Source organism: Podarcis erhardii, assembly GCF_964252035.2.
Source record: "Podarcis erhardii genome assembly, chromosome: 9".
Taxonomy (NCBI): domain Eukaryota; kingdom Metazoa; phylum Chordata; class Lepidosauria; order Squamata; family Lacertidae; genus Podarcis; species Podarcis erhardii.
Window position 1 is genome coordinate 15601602 of NC_138512.1, and position 6626 is coordinate 15608227.

The 6626-nt window shown below is 41.5% G+C and overlaps 1 long non-coding RNA gene across 1 annotated transcript; it reads right to left on the minus strand.

Moving 5' to 3' along the window:
* Positions 1–609: 609 nt before the first annotated feature.
* LOC309349703 lies at positions 610–5254 on the minus strand. The gene is made up of 3 exons (XR_014160109.1): positions 5143–5254; positions 3721–3821; positions 610–821 (listed from the first exon to the last, which is right to left on the minus strand). It is a non-coding gene; the product is annotated as an uncharacterized lncRNA (long non-coding RNA).
* Positions 5255–6626: the final 1372 nt, after the last annotated feature.

The window sequence follows — 6626 nt, forward strand, 5'->3', positions numbered from 1 at the left end:
GGAGTCTTTTAATTTCATGGCTGCTGTCACCATCTGCAGTGATCACGGAGCCCAAGAAAGTAAAATCTCTCACTGCCTCCATTTCTTCCCCTTCTATTTGCCGGGAGGTACATTAGTGGTTAAAAACCTAAATATCTGAGAGATCACCTCCTTCCCTACATATGCTTTTTACTTCCCCTGGTTCTGATTTTTTTGTTCCAACATCCTCAGAAGTTTTAGGAAGTGGTATTCTCTGTAGAAGCCCCTATGTTGTTGCATTACCTTGCTATGCAGCCTACTGTACAGCTTTAGACAAATGCTAGAAACATACCTCTTTACCACAATCCCAAGTGAAGGAAGATGGGGCAAGCTGGATGTCATATTTTTCTGCAATGAAAGCACCAAACTTCCCTTGAACTGCAGAGCCCCATCGTTTGTTGGCCAATAAGCCTTAGGGAAAATGAGACATGGAGGTCCTAATCCCATCAAATAAAGTTTAAGTGCATAGATAGATTCTTGTACTCTTTGTAAAATGTGCATTGCATAGCACTGCACATCAAGCTGCAATTATATGGCCCACAGCAATCACAAAAACCTTTCCAAATAAGAGAGGAGAAAACAACAGCAAGAGCCAAAACAATAATATAATTTTATTTTCTAGAAAAGATTCCTGAAATGTTGATGACAGGATAACACAGTTGAAATGTTCTTCTCCGGGTTATTACTGTTTCCAGCTCAGAAAAAAATAAAAAAAAATCCTATAGATATATTCCAGGGTGGGTAATGCAATAAAGATTTGCTTGTCAGAAAATGATTTCAGTTATATTGCAGCTTCCTTATATCTAAAAGGTAGAGGAAAGGGGAAAATATTGATTCCTATTTTCAGAGCTTACAGGAGCAATATGTACAGGATCTAATCTTCATATTGGTATTTGCTTTTTAGTACATTGCAAATAGATTTTCCTTAACTAAACTCTCTCACTCAGACACCCACTTTTTAAAAAACAAAACAAAACCTGTTACAAATCTTCCTCCAGGTGAAATTATTTCCACAAACAATGATATTTAATTGTCTGTCAGTTTGCTTGTAAACATCACTACAGAGTCTGCTTGGGAACGGTATGCTTTTAAGAAATATTTGATATATTATTTTTTGACAGCATTATCTGCTAGAAGTCTACAAAAATAGTAAGTTAGAACACTTTAGCAGCTGATTGCCTTACAAAAGCTGCATTTTTTATTTTTATTTTTTTTGCCTGCATTTTCAAGATCAGACACAGGGCTTCCAAAAGGGTAAAAATGTTTGCTAATTCTTACATTTATCCTCTTGACATTTCTCACAGCTCCATTTAAGAGACAAGAGAAGACTGAATTGGATATTAAAAGCATTTGTTACTATTTCCCAAATTTAGCCTATAGGGAGCCAAATGTTTAAGAAATGGTGGCAGATGGAAATTCAGTCATGGTACCCTCAGACTTGCCCTTTCTTTGCTGAAGATAGCTACCAAGTTAGAGGGAAAACTTTTCTCAGATGATACTATTAGGCTTTAATTATAACTTTCCTCATACATGTGAGGAATCCATAGCAGTAACAGATTGTCTGAGAAATTAAAAGCACATAAACATCTTGGGGAGAGGCACCGGAAATAAACTGATAGGAGAAACTGTTTCAGTTCAGCAAAGTTCATGATTCTGAAGATAGGTACACGCTACCCAAATCTAGAGTGGAAAGGCCCATGACATCAGTAGCTGGCACTGCGTCCCAGGCAAAAGCAAAAAGCCTGATCAATCAGGAGGGATCATCATATTGCAGTGCAATCACAGGGTTTGCTTACTGTGATGACTTGGAAGATTAGAACAGATTTTGTTAAGCTTGGTAATATAAACCGTGCCAGAGACTCAAGGCTTTTAGATAATTATCATATTATTGTAATGCTATGCGTACTTTCTTGAGAGTAAGTACTATTGAACTCTGTGGAACATGCTTCCAAATAAGAATATTTTATGATCAGCTGCAGGATTCTACTCCTATCCTAAGTGATTGTAAACCCCAGTGAAGATGGACTGGTGAGGGAAATAACAGAACATCATAGAAGAGAAATGTCCCTTTAATAACTAGTTCAGGGAAGCTTGGATATGAAAATGGACACACACAAACACACACATATGCGGGTGACGCGGGACATAGGGACGCGGGTGGCACTGTGGGTTAAACCACAGAACCTAGGACTTGCCGATCAGAAGGTTGGCGGTTCGAATCCCCATGACGGGGTGAGCTCCTGTTGCTCAGTCCCTGCTCCTGCCAACCTAGCAGTTCGAAAGCACGTCAGAGTGCAAGTAGATAAATAGGTACCGCTCCAGCGGGAAGGTAAACGGTGTTTCCGTGCGCTGCTCTGGTTCGCCAGAAGTGGCTTAGTCATGCTGGCCACATGACCCGGAAGCTGTACGCCGGCTCCCTCGGCCAGTAAAGTGAGATAAGCGCCGCAACCCCAGAGTCGGCCATGACTGGACCTAATGGTCAGGGGTCCCTTTACCCTTTACCTAGCACATATGCAAAAGATTTCCTCAGTACGCAGAAGAACACAACTTGGTGAACAAAACAAAAATGACATTGATATATATAAAGACACCCTGTTTGACAGGAAACAGAATGTTGATAACAGTTGATCCCACACAGGAGGCATTGGGGAGCAGGACCTAAGCAAACTAGAAGGCATGGCTCTCTTTGTGCATTAATTATGTGAAGAAGGCTTCACACAAGTAACGACAAATTGGGACCTCGAGCCCACATCATGTTGTTTTCTCCTCCTCATTGTTGAAAGTAGGCGTCTGACAGTCAGGATTCCAGATTGCATGGAAAACCTTCACGTGTAGGCTTCCATGCTGAAGAAGTCCATGCTCAATGGGCGGTATCGCTGTCTGAATTACATTTTCCACTAGTTTTTAGAACATCTGGAGGGCAGAAGGTTCCAAATCCCTTTACAAAATCTGAACAGACAGCTATGTTGTAGGAGTTCACATTTGGCTGGGAAAGTAAGAAATGTTCTCCCATGTCCTGCCTTTTGTGAACAAGGTGGCCTATAAATAAATTTAAATAACAAAGTAGTACTATAAACTGCAATATCAAGGTTGGAACTCAGATGTTAAGTTAGAACAGATGTTAAGACTGCTAGAACAGGTTGTGGCAGGCACTAAGGTATAGGATGAATTCTGCTTTGGTGGTGCTGGCCAGAAGCAGAACCCAAATGGCACCTCTCATCTGCTAAAGTTGACACATTAAAGAGTCTTGCTGAAACATTTAAAGGTAAAGGGACCCCTGACCATTAGGTCCAGTCGTGACCGACTCTGGGGTTGCGGCGCTTATCTCGCTTTACTGGCTGAGGGAGCCGGCGTACAGCTTCCGGGTCATGTGCCCAGCATGACTAAGCCGCTTCTGGCGAACCAGAGCAGTGCATGGAAACACCGTCTACCTTCCCGCTGGAGCGGTACCTATTTATCTACTTGCACTTTGATGTGCTTTCGAACTGCTAGGTTGGCAGGAGCAGGGACCGAGAGAAGGGAGCTCACCCTGTCGTGGGGATTCGAACCACCGACCTTCTGATCAGCAAGTCCTAGGCTCTGTGGTTTAATCCACAGCGCCACCCGCGTCCCGCTGAAACATTTAGACATCTCTTAATTCTGCAAAATGAGAAGGCTGATGATGGTGTGGATGTAAAATGTGCGGTAGTGGATGCAAAATACGTGGTCCTTGGGGGTGAAAGGATGTGTCCATTTCAGTTGTCTCAGTTTCTCCTTTTTCCATTCTTAAATTTCATTCTTCATATTTTGCAGGAATTTGCTATCTTGTTTTTTAAAAAATTAAATAAATAAATAAACTATCACCAAATATATCAGAATTTTAGTGCAAATTTATCCTCATAAATACATGTAATATGCAGTTTTGACTAATGTACACATTTTTGCAAGCAATTTCCCCTAATATTATCAAGTTTTGGATGCTATTTTCATTAAAAATCTTCACTTTCATGCACCCTTCCCCCTAATATGTGCATTTTTGTAAACACTGTTTAGTTGGGAAAAGGCATCGCAAAATTCAGCTAAGTGAAAATTCTGAAGGATACCTGTATTTCACAGGTCACACATTGTTTCAGAAAGTGTGACTACAATAGATTCAGCTTTAAATGCTCACTTAACTGAATTTCTCCTCTACCGTGACCAGTCCTTATCTGAAAATATTTTCATCTACCTCCATATGTCCTTCAGTTGGATCTTCTCTCTCTCTCTCTCTCTCTCTCTCTCTCTCTCTCTCTCTGATGGCATGGGAATCAGATTCAGAGGCTGAACCTGAGGAATCCCAGCCTGCACAGGAGTCCCTACCTCCAGGACCAGCTGAGCCTGGGCTGGGGCTTGAACCTGAAGGGCCCTCATCTGTGCCAGATCCTCAGGAGCAGACACCAGCTGAATCTGCTCTGGCTCCTGAGGTGATGGAGGACCCATTGCCTGCAGGTGCTCCACTCTCAGCCCCATCAGAGGAAGCTGAGGTTGCCTCTGGGTCCAGTAACCCTCCAGCTTCTCCTGAGCTGCAGAGGCTCAGGGCAGAGAGGCAGAGGGAACTACCTTCTTGCAGGAGGAGTGCTCGCCTCCAGGCCAGGAGAGGCGAGTCACCTGTGGACCGGTGCCGCCCTATGCCTCAGGGCAGATAAAAGCCAGCCCATCCAGCCCCAGGTTGTGGGAACAACATTGTTGGTAGCCTGTTCCTGCTGGCACCCTGTCTTGCTCTTCTGCCAGAGTTCCTGACCACACCTGACTCCTTGCCTTGGACCCATCTACAGCCTTGATGGACAGCCTCCATACCACACCCTTGACCTTGGACTGGACTCGGACCATGCCGCATGGTAACCCCCCGGAACCAGCACACTCTCTCTCTCACTCTCTCTCTCTCTCTCTCTCTCTCTCTGGCAGTGGAGGAACCTTTGCAGCTGTTTTAGACTGGTATGTGGAACCTATGGCCCTCCAGATTTTGGACTTCCAACTCCAAGCAGCCCATGTCAGAATGACTAATAATCAGGGGAGATGGGAGTTGTAGTCCAGCAACATTTGGAGGGCCACAAGTTTCTTATCCGTGCTGTAAACATTACAGAATCCCCATATAGATATACCAACCTGCTGTGGTCATCGGATGAATTGATTATGCTGCGTCCTACAGATATTAATCTAATGAGCACTTGGAGATGGGCTTTCTCCGTGGTGGCACCCACCTTGAGGAATACTCTCTCTGTGAAATCCAACAGGCACAGCCAGTCCTGATATTTTGTTAGTTAGTCAAGATTCCAAGATTGTGGAATGAAAGGATAAAATTACAGCCTGCAATGCTTTGAAAGAGAATATGATGAAAATGATGTATAGATGGTATATTACACCAGTGAAATTAGCTAAAATGTGTAAGACAAATAATAAATGTTGGAAATGTAAAGAAAAAGAAGGAACATTTTATCATATGTGGTGGGAATGTAAAAAAGTAAAGAACTTCTGGGAAATGATATATAATGAGATGAAAAAGATGTTGAAATACACATTCTTTAAAAAACCAGATGCATTTTTACTTGGTATTATAGGTCAGGACATTAATAGGCAAGATGTTAAATTGTTTTTATATGCAACAACTGTGGCAAGAGTATTGTTAGCCCAGAAATGCAAACAAGAAGAAATTACGATGAAAGAAGAATGGCAGATGAAATTAATGGACTATGCAGAAATGGACATAATGACAGGAAGGATTCGAAACCTGCGAGACCAAAGATTTACAGAAGACTGGAAGAAGTACCGGTTTATGAATTATTTGAAGAGCAACTGTAATCAACAAATTACTCTAGTAGCACTACAAGAAGTTTTGTAAGGAGAAATATACGAAATGTTACAAAGTAGAAAAAGATAGAGATAGAGAAAAAAGTGTTGCAAAGTAGAAAAAGATAGAGATATTGGTTATGAGTTTGAAATGTAATAGGGAAGATAAGAAATGCATACTGAGAGATTAGATTGGAAAATTTTCAGACAGGATTGATGGAAGTCAAAAATTTGAATAAGATGTAAAAGTTATATATATATATATAATTATATATAAAAAAAGATTCAGGACCTCTTGCTGGGCTTCCAACCAGTTTCTATTGATCTTTGATATGGAAGATGATTTTTAGAAAATTATGTTTTAGTTGACCAATTTAAGTTGTCAAGTTGTGCACCATCCTGCTAATTTTTTGTTTTGAGAGTGGTACATAAATGTTTTCAAAAAATAGATAAAAGTACTGGTGGGAAGATGGTGGGTTACAGGGCAAAGCAGAGTTGGTACTGAGCAGTTCATGAAAAAACCAGAAAAAACCAGTTGCTTTTCTGCTGTTCCATGTTTGCCTGCTAAAGCTTTAAAGTAATCTCAGATTTCTGCACAGTGATTGCCTTCTCTCATGATTTGCCCCTCATCTACACAAATCCTCCCAATTTATGTTTTGTTAGCTACAGTTCCATTCAATGAACTGATGCTAGGTTGTGATACTGGGCTGCATTAATGACCTCGAGGTCCCGCAATCACAAACTTCTTCCTTCCTTATAATTTGGCTGCCTCGGGGATGCTGATGATGGCAAATAAAAATGGT